Source organism: Monodelphis domestica, chromosome 4 (assembly GCF_027887165.1).
Source record: "Monodelphis domestica isolate mMonDom1 chromosome 4, mMonDom1.pri, whole genome shotgun sequence".
Classification (NCBI taxonomy): domain Eukaryota; kingdom Metazoa; phylum Chordata; class Mammalia; order Didelphimorphia; family Didelphidae; genus Monodelphis; species Monodelphis domestica.
Window position 1 is genome coordinate 228,747,947 of NC_077230.1, and position 18,127 is coordinate 228,766,073.

An 18,127-nucleotide genomic window follows, 5' to 3' on the forward strand; every position below is an offset into this window, starting at 1 on the left:
TCCCTGACTATAGAGATTCATAAACTGAGGCTTCTTGCCCTGCTCAGTGTAGCAGAAGCGCACACTCTTTCGTAGCTAAGTTCACATATTCGTAGATTTGTCATTATGACAGCTCATCTTTCTATAGACTTTCATGGTTTACAAAGCACTTTCCTTATACTAGCTCTGTGAGGTAGGTAGGTAGACAGTAAAATTTTTTTTATTTCCAGTTTACTGAGGAAGTAAAGTGATTTTCCAAGGATTTCTGCCTTTCACTGCAATATAACTTAGAAGTGAGAAGGGACACCCAAGGTCTTCTCATTTCCTTCCCGCCCACTTCACAGGTGAGGAAACTGAGGCCTGGAAAGGTCAAATAACTGTTCAAGATTGCTCACCAATAATTGTACTCTGGTACTACGCATTCACTTCCCTGATCCCCTTCAGTGATGAGATCCTTGTTTCCTTATTTCTGCTGCTTTTCTCTCTGCCTCAATATTTTTCTCCTTGTTCCTAAGATTGGCCCGAAACCCAGCCTTCCATTCAAAATTATTTCCTTTCCTTGATATTCAGACCTTTGCTTTAGCATCTACGGATGGGAGCTGTACCCTGGGGATGAACTGTGGTATTTCTGCCCAGAAGTAAGGACCCTGGCTGCATGCATCTGCCATTATCGCCTGATCTTAGCTAGAAGGGAAGCCTCTGCTCATTGAGTCAGCTTGCCTCCCCATGAGATTTGCACATCTCTTGGGAAGGCTGATGGATAGGTTTTGCCTTGGGACACTGAGGCACAACTAACATTTCTACACTCATGGCAGCATAATGTCAGGGGAGAAGAACATTGTACTCAGAGTCGAGAGAGGGATTCAAGTCGTAGCTCCATCCCTTAGTCCTATTATGGCACCTCTCTGAGTCTCTGCTTCTTATCTCATTTCACTAAAGCTCAGTTGCACCATCTGCAAAATGGGGGTGGGGAGAGTTAATGTAGATAGCGCAGTAAGGTGGAAAAAACTCGATTTGGAATTGGGGAACTGATGTTCCCAGTTCTAGTTCTGTTATTTACTAACTGGGTGATCTTGCTTAAACGTCTGGACCTTGTATCAGCTCATAACTAGTGATCTCCAAATATACAATGTACCTGCTCCACAGGGTCATTGGGAGGATCAAATGAGATCATACATAGAAACATTTTATAACCAGCTCCTTAACCTGAGCAACTATTATTATGTGGGCTAACAGAGCAGGCAGCGAGCTAGGTGGCTTAATGAATAGAGCACCATGCCTAGAATCAAGACTTGAATTCAAATCCTACCTCAGACACTTACTAGCTATGTGATCCTGAACAAGAGACTTAACCTCAATTTGCCACAGTTTCACCCAAATAAAGGTGATAATAGCATCTGCTTACAGGGTTATTGTGAGGATCAAATGAGATAATATTTGTAAAGGGCTAGCATAGTGCCTGTCCCATAGTGGGTTCTATATAAATGCTTATTCTCTTTCACCTAACTAACCATTTGATTACTCTTCTCAAAAAGAACTTTAGACTCTAACTCATGAACTTTATTAATTTTTAATTTATTTAATTTATCCCATTATTATTTAATTTATATATCATATATTATTTAATTAATAAATTAATTTATTAATTACTAATATTCTCCTTAATTCAATAAACAATTACTATGCTCCAACTATGTGAAAAGCACTGGGCTAGACACTGGGGGAGGAGGGTGGTGGAATGTAAAAAAGAAATAGTTAATGCCCTCAAAGATCTATCTGCTTGAGTGGGAGAGGGGAAGAGGAGGAGAGGGAGAGGCAACATGTCTGCAATTAAAATCAATGTTTCCCCAAAGAAACAATAGCTAGCACTTTATAGCATTTGGCAATAAACATCATATCCAAGGATGAATTTGAACTCAAGCCTTTGTACCCTAGGTCCAATAATTTATCCATTGGGAGAATGAGGCAGCCCCATAGCTATGTTTTGAGTAAACCAATGATCCTAAAAGGTAGCAATGAGGGGGTAAGAAGGGAATATATATCCTGAGGGATGGGGGACCACTGACAAAGGTACAGAAACAAGAAATGGACTATCAAAGAAGGAGAAAAGGGACAGGGCCAGACCAGAAAGGTTAGAGAATGAAAAAGAGTAAAAGAATTCCAAACTGAAAAGGAGAGAGCAGATCCTAATAACAAAATGAGGATTCTATTTCCTTCCTGAGAATTTGGCTCTGACATGGAAAAGAACCATCGAACAATAGTTTGGGGGAGTAGCAGGGTGGAAAATTCTCAAGGTTGGGGAGACCTGGGCATGTGCACTGGTGATGGAAAAGAAGTCTTATTGACCAATATATTGCCCCTACTCCTTTCAGTCCCTCATCCAATAAATATTTATTTAGCTCCTACTGCAAGCCAGGAACTATGTTAGGCACTAGAATGACAGTCAATAAGCATTATTAATTGCTTACTATGTGCCAGGTTCTGTGCTGTGAATGATAAAGGAAGACAAGAGCAATCCCTGCCCTCATGAAGCTTTCATTCTAATGGGGAGACAATACATGCGTAGCTTTGTGCATATAAGACATATATATGGAGACAGACAGACAGAGCAGGCAGACAGACAGACAGACAGAGAGACACAGAGAGAGACAGAGAGAGTCAGAGAGAGAGAGAGAGAGAGAGAATGAAGAGTTGATGAAGATGATCTTAGAGGGGGAAGGTACCAGCAGCTGGAAAAGCCTCCTATAGAATGAGGAGGCTGAAACAAGAGAAGAGCATTCTAGGCATGGAGGACAATAGGAGAGAGAGTGTTTTGTGCAAGAAATAGCAAGCAAATCAATGTGGCTAGATGGTAGTTTGTGGAAGGGGAAGAGAGGGCAAGAAGATTGGAAAGGTAGGAAGGGAGTGTTATGAAAAGCTTCAAATGTTCCACAAAGGGGCTTACATTTGACCTTACCAGGGGACTGTTGGAACTCATCAATCAGGGGAAATGATGTGGATAATAGATTGAAGTGAAGAAAGGCTTAAGACAGGGAGATGAGTTAGAAGGCTATGACAATAGTCTAGTCAGAGGAGATGAGGTACTAAACTAGGGTGGCCGCTGAGTGGAGAGAAAGTTACATATATAAGATCTCATGAAGGAATAATAATAACAATGACAATCATTAGCATTCACATAGCATCTTCTGTGTGCTAAGCACTTTACAAATATTATCTAATTTGATCTTCATAACAACTTTGGGAAGTAGTTGTTTTAATTATCCCCATTTTACAATTGAGAAAACTGAGGCAAGCACAGGTTAAATTCCTTACCAGGGTCAGCTAAGTAAGTGTCTGAGGTCACATTTGAACTCAGGGTCTTACTGACTCCAGATCCAAAGTTCTATCCACTGCATCACATAAGAAGATTTGACAATGGAGTGGATATGTGGAATGATGAGGGTGAGCAATTGAGGATGACACCAAGGCAACAGGCCCAGGCGACCAGAAGCGTTCATAGGAGAGTTCAGAGCAGGGGAGAATTTGAGGAGACAAAAACAGTCCTTGCTCTCCAGGAATTGACATTCTCTTTGAAACTTTTTTTTACCTCCAGCCTTGAGATTCACTGACAATGTAATCTGAAGAAGATCCTAGAGCCTCAGTTTCCCCATCTGTAAAATAAAGGAACCGGACAAGATGACATCTACGGTCCCTTCTGTCCAATGACCCTCCTATTTACTACTTCATCCCCAGTTGCTGCTCTAGGTTCCCTCCCATAACCTTCAAGGGTTCCCTTTCTTAGACATAATCTGCTTGGGGAAGGCCCCCAACATACCATGGAGCATCCCTACTTGTAGCCACAGGATACTCTGGCTTGGCAGCCGGCTTGTTGATTCCCTTCCACTCCGCCACATTTATCCCGCTAATGAGAGCTTTCTCACTGCTCTAACAAGGTTCCTCCCACAGAGCAAGGTTCAGTAACAGAATCTTTAAAAAAAAATCCAACACATTAAGCTCAGATTCTAGCACATGAGTAGGCCCAGGGGGGACACCTGCATTTACCAAATAGCAGGCAGTGGCTTTATTTTAATTAAAAAAAAATAATAATGATGAGCTAATGTAATCTTTGGCGCCTCCCTAGGAAGACAGATTTTTCTGATTTTCCACATAGGGAGTTGCTTGAAGGAAAAGCCAAGTGAGTGTCTGCATGCATCAGGGCAAGAGATGGATATTAATGGCTAGCAAGGAGCCAGAAGTCTTTTCTGATTAACCTCACCCAGCTCAGATCACTTCTTGATTCTCTGTATTCTCAGGACTCACATATTCCGTTTGCCCTGAATTCAATTTGCACTTCTCGGTATGTCATCTTTTTGGTGAAGCCCTTTTCATATATGAGTTTCTTGTATCCCTAACTAGATTCTAGGCTTCCCTAAGGGTGGGAAAGGGACCTTCATTTCTCTCTATTCCCCACTCCCTTTCTACCTGCTTGACAGAACTGGGCACACAACAGGAGCAAAAGTCATGAAGCTCACTAGCTCTGGAGTATTTCCACATTTCAACTAGCCCACACCATGGCGGTTCTCAGACTGTAGGGACTGACGAAATAGGGAAGAGATCTTGCCATTATGAAGCCACGCTAAGGAATCTTAGTGTCCAAGGCAAACCCAAGTGTTCCCACCCAGAAATTCAGTAGAAGGAGAAATGAGTTTGGACTCACAGGACCTGGGTTCAAATCCCAGCTCTACTACTTACTACTTGTATTGACTATGGCTGAGATAACCAGCCTACTGGGTCCCAGCTTCCTCATATATAAAATGACTAGTTTAAATTAAATGGCTTCTAAATTCCATTTGCCTCCAAAGTGATGGTCTCAAGACTCCCCATTCCTCTACACTTACAGCTCATCCCCACAGCTGATAGCCTTTAAGGGATAGCAGGGCAGCCCCCAGGAGACAGGGAGAACTCTAGGTCAAACATCATTGAACAAGTTGGGAAATGAGTTTGCTAAAACAATCAGTATATTACTGTCCAAGTCAGGCCTGGAACCTAGCTTTCTGAATTCCTCACAACACCAAACCATACAATTTTTAATTGAGGACTTTCTTCTTGTTATGGTGGTTTTAAATTGTTAATCCCAGTGCTTCTGACAACATTGGCATGCTCCATGAGGCCATATTTCAAATATTACATATTTAATAGGTAATTAGTATTTTAATATGCCATTTTAGAGTGCTTGGCACGTAGTAGGCATTTAATAGGTGCTGTTCCCCTCTGTTCCCCCTCTATTCCCTGCCTTATACCTTCCTCCTTCAGTCCAACAAACATCCCCAAGACACCCTTACCAGTTATCCTGGGTAAGAATGCCAGTTATACAGTAGAAAGAACACTGGCTCTAAAGCCAGAGAACTTGCGTCCAAGTTGTGCCTCTGATACCATCCACTTAATCTCCCTGGCCTCAATTTCTTCATTTGTCAAATGAGATGTTTGGATCAAAGAACTCTGAAGTTCCTCCAGCTCTGCATTTCAGTGCTATGTCCTGGTGGAACAGGTCAATCTGCGTAGTAAAACAATAAGACACAGAAGCCACAGAATCTCTATACCTCTCTTCAAAAAAGTCTACCCCAAATGTACCATATGGCCAAGGAAAAATTGGCATGGCGTAGTAGGAAGGGCACTGCACCACCAGAGAGACCTGTGATCCATTCTGACTCTAGTAGGGTGTCCACGCTGAACAAGCCAGGTGTCTTCTCTGAACTTCAGTTTCCTCATCTACAAAATAGACTTGATACTTATACTACTGTCCTGTAAGAGTTTTTGTGAGATGAGGGTTTTGTAAACTTTTATTCAAGTGCTAGTAAAGTGTTGAAACATTTGTTTCAACAGTGAAGGAAGCAACTAGCCTTGGGTATGGCAGAGGGGGCCCTAGGAACTATATCTGCATTAGCTTCTATTCCTGACAATACCTTTTCCATGAATGAATGAATGGATGAATAAGATGAATGAATAAAAAAGAATTTATTAAGTGTTTACTATGTTTTAAGCATTTGGGGTTAAAAATAAACAAACAAACAAACAAACAAACAAAAAAACAAAGGCAGTGCTTATCCTCAAGGAGCTTATATTCTAATTGGGGGAGATAATATACATGGGGAATGCTGGCCAGAGAGAGAAAATTTTTCTGGAATGTCACAGGGATGATGAGGGGAGCTATAGGAAAAGATTCTAGAGGGGGAAAAAAAACAATTTAAACAGAAAGAACAGAAAAAAAAAATATGAATGTTACATAATTATAATAACCACAAAGCTTGGCTCTACAGAAGAGACAGAAAATTAATCTCCCTTCTTTCTTTGTAGACACAGTGGGCTGTGGGCATAAAATATCACTATCAGACTTAGTTTATGTGTTATTTGGCTTTGCTGGCCTGCTTTTCCCCTCATCTTTATTGTTTGTTACAAGGTATATAAGGGAGGTGAAAGGAACATATTTGGAAATGAATGGTATAGAAAAACAAACAATACCAATAATTTTTTAAAAGAACAAATTGTGACACATGAATGCAGTGGAATATTGTTATGCTATGAAATAAGGTAAATAATATGATTAAAGAGAACCCTGGAAAAAGCTACATGAACTGATGCAGAGTAAAGTTAGAAGAGCCAAGGAAAAAATACACACTATGACTACAACAATGTAAACAAAGAACAACCACAAAACACCAGAAAGTTAATATTGCAAAAGAACAGAGCAAGGCGCCAAAGAAGATATCTGAGAAGACACCCCCACACCAGCCCTTTGCAAATGTGGGGAGGTCCATGGGTATCATACACATACATTTTCAGGACTTTAAATCAGCTTGCTGGGTTTTTTTTTCCTTTAAAAATGTGGCTTATATGGAATGCCTCTCTAAGAGAAGAGAGGAAGAAAAACAGCAGAATTTTTGATGTAAAAAAGGCATTAATGCAAAATTATTAAAAAGAAAAAGATGTTTCATAAAAAAACTTACAAGGTAATCAAAAAATACAGCATTCATCCTTAAACATTCTTCAGGTAAAAGGCTATTGGTTATGAATCTAGTGAGACAGATCCAAATTGGATTATGAGCTTTTTTTCATTTGAATCTGGCAAACTTCGGATCACTCTAGCCAATCAATTTTAATCCATTTGGCACTGGATAGATTAGTCTTACCCAGTCTGGAAGCTGGGGTTGGCAACTCCTTCTGTCATTGTTCCTACAAATATAGTCTTGTCCCCTGTTTGATTATGAGCTTAGAAGTGAGATAGGATGAGAAAGGAAAGAAGCATTGACTCCTTTCTTTCTTCTATACTACCACATGGACACACACATACATACCACCACCACCAGATAATATAGTGCACTTCAATAAATGTCCACCAGATTTCATAAGAGATATAAGATATGGTTCCTGCCCTCAGGGACAATACAGTCTCAATGGGGAGAAAAATATTCGATGAAATAATTAGATAATACTATAAGAAGTTTTTACTTTGCAAAGTGGTATATACAGTAATCCAGGGAACCCAAGAGGCAGAGATGAGGAGAGAGAGTTTCTGGCATAGGGAAAAGCCAGTGAAAATGCACAGGGCCTGGAAATTAAGCTTTTGGCTCAAAGAAGCAAGTGTCACTGAAAGGCAGGGTATGTGGAGGGGCAAAAGGTGGAAGAATACCCAAAATGTAGGAAAGGAAAAGGTTATGAAAGACTTTCAAAATAAGACAGAATTTTATATTTGATTCTGAAGGTAATAGGGAGTCACTGGAATTTACTGAATGGGGAAAAGGGAGTGTGACATGGTCAGGTTTAACAAAGAAAAAGAGAATATTCATCAGAGAAAAGCAGAAACAAAAGTTATAGACTAGCAAAGACTATGTACACTGTTCAAGGAGATGAGGCTGGATGGAGTTCTTGTAAGAGAACACAAAGCTAGATCATTAGGTTGAGGATAAATTCCAGGGATTTTGAATTTCCATGTTATGTATGAAGATTGGATTTTAACAAATATGCAATGGGAATCAGTCCTAGCACCTTTCCTTGAGGCACTAGACTCTTCATAATTCTCTACTAAAGGCCAATTCATCCCTATCTTTTGTTTCCTTAACTCATTCATGACAAAGCAGAACTCTCAACCCCATGCTGACTCTTTAAAAAAAAAAAAACAACAAAACTTTCATCCTGGAATCTTGTGAAAGCCTAAGTAGATTGTCCAGAGCTTCATTTTGATCTATGATTAACTATATTTAACTCCACTAAAGAATTCTATAAATAGTAAGACTATATTCCCCTTCCTGTGGCTCAAAAGTTGATATGAAGAATTTGACCCACCTATCCTTTATTATAGATCCAACTTGCTTGCCCAGAATGAAAGAAGACTTCCTAGGCTATATAACCTGCATCCCTCCTGGGTCATTCCTAAGAAATGAACTGTATCTGTAATATATCAATCTTCTAATATGGTGGCCATCTATAACAATAAATTGCGATTCTGTCCAACAGAAAGCATTCAGACCTTTTATCAGGTAGAATGTGAACATGCTCAGCAGATGGTGCCTGGACTGGCCGCCTAACCTTGTCTTATGCAGAATGCCCTCCCCTACAGGTACTGGTTCCCATGTGCCTCTTCCCAACCTTCGTCCCAAACCAACAGGATCATCTTCTCCAACTGGATAAGTAACAGCTATTTGGCTGGCCTGGGCTAAGCACCTGGATCCTTCCCACCTCAATTGCCAAGCTTTGCCCAATGAGCTGTTGCACTCCAAGGATAAGGCAGTCAGTGTTTTGTCTGTTAGTTTGCTCCTCTTCCCAACCCCCTCTGTGGAACGTCAATTCCCCAGTGCTGGAGATGTGGCAGCCAAAGGATAGCAGGATGAGTGCTCCTATTTATTTAAATTTTTTTTAATTAACAAAAACCATCTTTCTCTTCCACTCCACCCCAATCACTGAAAACAAACAAATAAACCCTTGTAATAAACATAGTGAATCAAAATGAATTCCACATTGGCCATGGCCATAATGTTTCTCATTCCTTGCTCTGTGTTTATCACTTTCTTGTCAAGAGATAGATAGTGAATGGGCTTCATCTATCGCCTTCTGGAATCATAGCTGGTCATTACCTTGATGAGAGTTCTTAAATCTTTCAAAGTTGTTTGTTTTGAGTATTGTTGTTCCCATGTGAATTATTCTCCTTATTCTGCTCATTTCAATTTTCATCCATTCATCAGTGCTTCTATTTTTCAATTTCCCATCCTCAGTATGGTACTTTCCTTCCCCACTGTTGGTGACATGCCAACTGGAACTGGGGTGGTGTGAGATGGAAAGGAGAAGCAGCCTACACTTAGCATTAGTGCTCTCTACAGCAAGACTATCTTGGGTCTTACTTGGCTTTCATCCCTGGAGAGTCTGAAAACAGACACTAAGAGATTTTCAATTTTGCCACCACTAGGAGAATGGACAACAGGGACCTGGACCAAACCCACTGAAAGCAGATGGTCTTCCCTGGGGCCTATCTTTCTGCTGGGTTTCTCAGTATTTAAGACTTGGGTATAGACGATTCATAGCACTCATCCAGAAATGCTCTGCCTCCTCCTGTTGGCATTTAGTGCTGTTTCTGCTTTCCCTATTATCACAAGGGCAGAGGTAGAATGAGGTCTTGGAGATGATGCTATTGGCCCAGTGTCAGGTGGAGAGCCAATGTCATCACAATGAGGTTATCTCAGAGTTCAAAGGAAATTTAGAAACCGTCTAGTCCAACCTGTACCTGCATAGGAATCCCAAATACACTATCTCCAAGCGATTGCCCTACATTTATGAAAATTCAATGAATAAGAGTTTTACCACCTCATAAGTCAACCCATTCCACTTGTAGAAAGCTCTTATTGTTAAGAAATTTTGCCTTATATTGGACATAAATTCATCTTTTCATTAATTCCACCCATTTCTTTTCATTCTGCCCTCTGGGATTAAGCAAAACAAGTTGAATTCTGTTTTACTAGACATGCCTTTAAATATTCAAAGGCAGTCAGTTACCTTAGTCCTCTCTTATTCCAAGAAAATTATTCCCACTTCCTTCAGCAAACTGATACTCATGGATCATTGCCTCCAGTTCCCTTTCCATCACCCTCCTCTTAGTGTGCTCTATTTTATTCATGTCTTTCCTAAAAATGTGATAACCTGAAGACCATACTTAAGTTTTGATTGACACCACCAGTAGCCTCTCCCCTCTGATTGAAGGGCTTGAAGGATAGAGTACCAAAATTCTCCCAAAGCTTTCCTTATGGAGGGCAGAAACAACTCTCAGCTCACTCTATTTGGAAAAAGAGAGGACTAAGATAACTAGCTTGTCTGGTTTCAGCTACACCAAACAAGATAATCTTTGATGTTCTCCCCACCCCCAAAATTTCCTGCTCCTTTTTAGGTATTGTCCCCCCATTAGATTATAAACTCCTTGAGGGCAAGGACTATCCTTCTTTTTATTAACTATTTCTAGTGCTTAGTTTGCACAGTAGTTGGCACATTGTGTTTAATACATGTTAATTCAGTTGCATTCTATTTGAAATGATCTTAATTAGCCTATGAGCTAGGAACTATCACCTCCTTTACTTATGAACAATTTGCCTCTTTTAATGTGGCCTAAGATTGACCTGGTCTTTGGACCTATCATAGCATATGTAGTTCTACTGCTTTTCCCCCCATAACTAGCCACATCTCTCTAATCTTACCCTAGTACATGGAACGCTGTTTAGCCCGATTACAGGCCTTACACTTATCCCAGGTAATTTCCTTTAAAAAATGAATAATTTTATTCTCATTAGATTCAGCCTATTGTTCTTGCCCATAAGGATGTTTTTAGAACCTGACTATTCATTTTTAGTGTTATTGTTATTATGATCATTCTTGTGTTACTGCTAGCTTTTTGTTACAGTATCATTCTATTTATCCAAATTATTATCTACCTCTTTAGTTTCATATCATTTGAAAATTTCATGAATGCCATCTCTGCCTTCATTTTTGTAATAGATAAAATATGTGTGTGTGTGTGTGTGTGTGTGTGTGTGTGTGTGTGTGTGTGTGTGTGTGTAACTGCGCAGGTCCAGAGACAGATCCCTAAAGTATTCCACTTTCCCTCAAAGTTGACATTGAGTCATTAACGATTATATTAATATCTAACATTTATCTGGCACTTACCAGATGCCAGACCCTATGCTAAACCCTTTATACTTATTAACTCATTGGATCCTCACAACAATCCTGGGAGACAAATGCTATTATTATTCCCATATTACACATAAGAAAACTGAGGCAAATAGAGGCTAAATGTCTTACCCAGGGTCACAGAGCTAGTAAATATCTGAGGTCACATTTGAACTTGAGTCTTGGGGATGGTCATTCAGCCAGTGTTGAATACAGCCAAACATCCTACTGTCCAGTTTTCATCTCTCTGGCTAATGTCAGATTTTGTCAAATGTTTTGATGAAAAAGCATTTCTTCTATGTTTATCACAGGACCCCAGTCTATTTCCTACTAAATCTATCAAAAATGAAGTGAGGTTCTCTGGCATTAGGCCACATTTGTTCTTAATGATCATTGCTTCTTTTCTAGAGTTTTTCATTAACCATCACTGTAATCATATGTTTAAAAACTGGGCCAGAAGTTGACATTAAGATCTCCCCATGGTTTGAATGCTTCACCCTAACAAATGCTTGTTTCCTTCTATCCTCCCTTCCTGGTTTGATTAAATGAATGAGAATTATCTGAAACTAAATGGGAGAAGGGCAGCTAGGTGGCTCAGCCCACCAAGAGACAGGCTTGGACATGGGAGGTCCTGGGTTCAAATGTGACCTCAGACACTTCCTAGTTGTCATTTAACCTCAATAAACCATCCTGACCACTCTTCTGCCTTGAAACTGGCACTAAATATCAATTCTAAGACTGAAGATAAGGGTTTAAAAAAAAACTAAATAGGATTCTCCAGCAGATGAGTTTTCTGACATTATTCAAATGAAGGTTGGACGGCCTCTGCAGTTTCTTCCAAATAGAAGAGTTAATCATTTTAACTAGCTATGTGACCTGGAAAAAATATGAAACCTGCCCAGACCCTGCAATTCCATTATCATTTCTAGCTTTTGAAATAATCCACATCACAGAACCTATAAACAGAGTTCTATCATAACAGAATTGAAGCATGTGTGAAACAAAGTATGACTATCATTTCTTTTTTTTTTTTAACCCTTACCTTCTGTCTTGGAGTCAATAGTGTGTATTGGTTCCAAGGCAGAAGAGTGGTAAGGGCTAGGCAATGGGGTTAAGTGACTTGCCCAGAGTCACACATCTGGGAAGTGTCTAAAATAATTTTCTTATTTAGTGCCATACCAATCAAATATGTATATATTGGTTCCAAGGCAGAAGAATGTAAGGGCTAAGCAATGGGGGTCAAGTGACTTGCCCAGATTCACACAGCTGGGAAGTGTCTGAGGTCAGATTTGAACCTAGAACCTCCCATCTTTAGGTCTGGCTCTCTATCCATTGAGTCACCTAGCTGCCCCATGATTATCATTTCTTGATCATCTCATTTCTGAGTTTCTTTTTTTTTTTAACCCTTATCTTCCAACTTAGAATCAATATTGTGTATTAGACAATTAGGGTTAAGTGACTTGCCCAGGATCACACAGCTAGGAAGTATCTAAGGTCAGATTGAACCCTGGTTCTCAATCCACTAAGCCACCTATCTGCCCCCTAGTTTCTGAGTTTCTAAGACAAAACTTCAGAAAGAATTCTCATGACCTCGCAGAGTTGCCTTTCAAGTGAAGGTGCCTACTCTGTGGGGGGCACTGTGCTGGACAAAAACTGAAACAGGACCTCCAATAGGCCACCTCAGAAAGCTTACCATCTAATGGAGGCAGGGAGCAGGACTTCTCCTCTCCAGAATTTGAATTGTTTGGCCTGCTTGGCCCCAGAAGGAATAGGTGGAAGTTTGCAGAGAAGCAGATTTAGAATTCAGGTTTAAATCGACCTGAAAGGATCTAAAATTTGATGTGTGGAGCCTTGTGCGTGAGACAGGAAGGATGATCCTAGTGGATTCAAGGGGGGAGCTGTGTCATTTCACTTGAAAAATACCAGGAGCTGTGGCCGTAGGCTCAAGCCCCGGGAAATCTTCCCTGCCTCTTTGAGATCACAGGAAGGCTACCCTCCTGCTGCAGATAGGAACTAGCCCTAGAAGTCTGATGTTCCATGAGCAGTCAGACTCTTTTCATGTGCACTCTGTCCCTACTCCCAGAGACCAGAAGCCCCAGGGAAGAGCTTCCTAGGATCCACACGGCCAAAGGTCCCCCACAGACAACAGTCAGCCCATGTGATTCCATCAGCAGCAGAGAGGAATCCGAGCCATTCCCCCTGGCCAGCCTCAAATGGTGAGACAGCCAACAATACCAGCTAATGCACTAGATGAGCAAAATACAATTTCATAACTGATGTGAAAATTGATTCTCAATCAGAGAGAAAGAAACAGAAAATCTGTTTGGAATGTTAAGGCCTAAGGAGACGGACTGGCTAGATGCCAGGATACGGGAATGGATACAATAGACAGGAAGGAACTTCCTCAGAAAGAAGTGCAGCTAAAGAGAGCGCCTTGGGATTCCGCGGGCTTGGGCTGTCTCCTTCCTGCCCGTCTTTACTGGGGAGAGTACTTCTCTGGGGTCCGGGGTCCTGACAGATCTATGAGGAAGAGGCGAAGAACCTGGGGGGGGGGGGTGTTAGTCTAGAGAAGAGACTTTAGACATTTGAAATAGCTGCCTTGAAGTGTTTGAAGGGTTGTCATGTGGAACAGGAATTTGAATTTATTCTGCGTGGTCCCAGAAGGCAGAAGTAGGACCAATAGATGGACTTTGCTGAGAGGTGGATTTAGACTTCAGGTTTTTTGTTTTTTTTTTTTAGATGAACAGAGTGGAGCACCTGGGTAGTTCAGTGGATGGAGAGCCAGACCTAGAGATCCTGGGTTCAAATCTGGCCTCAGACACTTCCCAGCTGTGTGATCCTGGGCAAGTCACTTAAAGCCCATTGACTAGCCCTTACCACTCTTCTGCCTTGGAACCAGTAACCAGAATTGACTCCAAGACAGAAGGTAAGGGTAAAAAAATAATGAACAGAAAACTTCCCAATTAGAGCTGTTTTAAAGTGAATCATGCTGCCTAAGGAAATAGTGAGTTCCCCATAGCAGGAGGTCTTCAAGGAGAGATAAGATGACCACTTTTGGGGAGACATTCAAGAAGAGATTCCGATCTGGGTAGGAGTTGGCTTAGATGGTATCTGGGAATCCTTCTAACTCTAAGAATGAATCTAGGAAAAATTTTCCTACGTTCTGTTATCATAATACAATAGAAAGACCATGGACCGATGAGCCAGAGACCTGAGCTCTATACTTGACTACAACTAACCAGCTGTGCAACATAGAAAAATCAGTAATCTTCTCTGAATCTCAATTTTCTCACTTGTGAAATGAGATCAATTCACCACAGATTCTGCACATCAGACTTTTATCAAGCTGATATCTGAAATCAATGTAGAATTTATTCTAGCTTAAAAAGTTAAGTTTGTTCCCCAATAAAAAGTAGCCAATAAGAATGAAGTTTTTAAAAGAAACTATCTCTGTACACATATATATATGCAATTATATTATATACTCCTATATACTATATTAATATATGCTATATATGAACTTTTAATATAAAAATTATCAATAAGTAATGATGAAAAATATTCAGAATATCAAATAATTAGAAAAATCCAAATGAAGACAAATATGAGGTATTACTTTATACTCATCAAGATATAAGGATATAGGGGGCTGCTGGTAGCTCAGTGGATTGAGAGCCAGGCCTAGCGACGATGTTCCCCCCAAACCTGTCCTGTTTCACATTAGTTTTTTCCCCATGGCATATGACTGAATTTAAGAAAATATGACTATAGCAAAAATAATATATGGCAATTTATAGAATAAGACCATTTTTTAAAACTCCTATTAGGGGTGTGAGATTTAAAATGGTGAAGCCCATAAACTGTAGTGAGTTAAAATGGTGGAAGATATAAATTGTGATAGATATAAGAGAGGGTGAGTAAATTTGACCGCAGAAAATATGTTTCACTACAGTGTCTTGGTTTTAAATCAAATATAAGGTGGGTCGCCAGGGAAATATTCCCAATTATTCAAATACCCAAGTCAACTGGGTTTTATAGAGAATTTTAATTAATAATATAATGAGGAATTAGAGAAAGAGAGAAAGAGTAGGAAAGGAATAATTATGAAGGGTCTCAAGCCAATATGGCCTAGACCTGAGTCTTAAGAGAGAGAATCAGTCAGTCAGTCTTTTAACACTCACCACAAGGTCTGCCTAAACAAGGATTCTAGTGACACCAGGCCATCTCCATCTCAGCTGACTTCACCAGAGAGCCTTCCAGCCAGAGACTGTTCCAAAAGGCCTCTCTCCAGAGCCTCCAGAGGGGCAGAGTCCCCTTAGAGGAGCTCCTCCAAAAGGATATCTCTCCTCAAGAGATTCTGCTTTTTCTTATATAGGGGTTTTCCTCCCATGTCACCTCCCCTAAGTCCCTACATCTACCAATCACTGTAGATGCTTTCCAAAGGACTGCCCATCTAAATTCCTGCTAAGTCGACCAATCTCCTCAGTAAGTCTGAATCAGAAAAAATGCTGCTGTGTCGACCAAGATCCTCAGTAAGTCTGAACTAGAGAAAACACAGCTGAGTCAACTAATCTCATTAAGAGAAAACTTGCCCGACCCCTTTAGGTACCTAGCATCCCATTGTATCAATTCTAAAAACAGGCCTGGCTCAAAGAACTCCTTGCCTTATTATAAGCGTGGGTCCAAGTACTTTCATTGTTTAGCAGGGAGTTTTTTTCCCCTAAAGCAGTCTTAAGTATGGTTGAAGTAGAGGTCCTCCCATTTCTGATCCTGGCGAGTTCTCACATCAAAATGGGGAATGTTTCTCAGTAGGGAATTTGTTCCAATTAAGAATTCCCTGATGGGGAAATTTTTAACATTCACAAGTCTGAGAGATTTCAAGATTTACAGGGGGCAGCTGGGTGGCTCAGTGGATTGAGAACCAGGCCTAGAGACTGGAGGTCCAGGTTCAAATGTGGCCTCAGCCACTTCCCAGCTGTGTGACCCTGGGAAAGTCACTTAACCCCCATTGTCTAGCCCTTACCACTCTTCTGCCTTGAAACCAATACACAGTATTGATTACAAGATGGAAGGTAAGGGTTTAAATAAAAAAGATATAAAGATATAAAACTCATTGTTGGGTGGAAACTGGGTGGTTCAGTGGATAGAGGGCCAGGCCTAGGTTTAAATCTGGCCTCAGACTGTTCCTAGTTGTGTGATCCTGGGCAAGTCACTTAACCCCCATTGCCTAGCACTTCCTGCTCTTCTGCCTTGGAACCAATACACAGTATTAATTCTAAGATGGAAGGTAAGGGTTTAAAAAAAAAACCTCACTGTTGGAAGGACTGTGGGATAATAGATACAATTATTCATCACCAGTAGAGCTTTGAATTAGTTCATCTATTTGGGAAAATAATTTGGACTTATGTAACAGAAGTGATTAAGTTATTCATATCCTTCAACCCAGAGATTCTACCACTGGGACTATATTCCAAGGAGGTTACTGACAGCCAGAAAAGACTTACACTTACAAAAATGTCCGCAATATTATTTGTGATAAAAAGGAAGCAAAATATGGTCCCAGTGATGGAGGGAATAGCTGGGAAAATTACAGTTTATGAATGTAATCAAATATTACTGCCCTGTAAGGAATAACAAATACAAAGAATTCAGAGGAAATTGGGAAGACTTGTATGAAATGACCCAGGGCAAAGAAAGCAGAACCAAAAGAATAACAAATATAATGACTTTGACCATGTAAACATTCTCTATCTAAAGAAGACAAAAATGGTCAATTATAATGGTCATTTTTAGTAGCCTATTGCCAAAACTAAAAGGCATATCCTTCCTTTCAGTCAATAAACTATGGTTTACCAAGGATGTACTTGTAAGTGAGGTTTGTTGGAGTATTTATTGAGAACCATCTGTTGTGTCAAAACAAAAGGTATCAATACATTTAACAAAAAAAAGTAAATAGGAGTTCTTGTTATTCAGAGCTGAAAAATAAAATAAAAGGAATAGTTGTATAAATGGTCTCTTTTTTCAGATTTCCAAGTTGAGATAGATTGGCCCAGGTTTTTCTAGAATGACAATTTCATCCTGGAGACTCACTGAGAGGCATTCAGTTATTCATTCATTCATGAGAGGCATCATGATACTTAGTTGGGAGAGTTGGGAGAAACCATTTTCTACCTCTAACATTTTTTAGCTATGTAACTCTGATCATTTAGTTTCTCAGATCCTCAATTTCCTTGTCATCAGAATAAGAGTAGTAACAAACTTTATAACTATTTCACAAAGTCATTGTAAGAATCAAATGAGATCATGCATATAAAGTACATGGTATACCTAAAATGTCAGTTCATAAACATATTAAGCACATGCTATGTTCCCAACACCACGCTAAATGCTGGGTGTTATAAAAGAGATAAAATACTGGGCAAAGAGTCAATAAAGCCTGAGTTAAAATCCACTGTCAGATACAGAACTATCTGTGTGATTCTAAGTTACAAATTTTTTTGCCTCAGTTTCCTCATCCTATAATGGGGATAATAGCACCTGGCTCCCAGAGTTGTTAGGAGGATCAAATGAGATAACAAGTACAAAGTGCTTAGCAGAGTGCCTGGGACAGCTACCGGTAAGAGAGAGAGAAAGCTAAACAAGAAAAATAGGATGGAGCAAAATACAGTTACTAATCATAATTGTGAATGTGACTGGGATAAACACCCATAAAATGAATGTAGAGAACAGAATTGATTAGAAACTAGAATCCAACAATATTTTGTATACAAGAAACACACTTGAAACAGACCCAGATTAAAAATAAGGAGCTGAAGCAAAATCTATTATGCTTCTGCTGGAGTTAAAATAAAAAAACAACAGGGTAGCAATTATGATCTCAGGTAAAGTAAAAGCAAAACTAGACCCAATTAAAAGAGAAAAGCAGGGAAACTCCATTTTGTTAAAAAGCACCATAGATAATGAA

General features: G+C 40.0%; 1 protein-coding gene across 4 annotated transcripts in view; it reads right to left on the minus strand.

Moving 5' to 3' along the window:
- GRIK4 (glutamate ionotropic receptor kainate type subunit 4) overlaps positions 1-18,127 on the minus strand; it is a 787,563-nt gene that overhangs the window by 682,293 nt on the left and 87,143 nt on the right. The window lies entirely within an intron of this gene.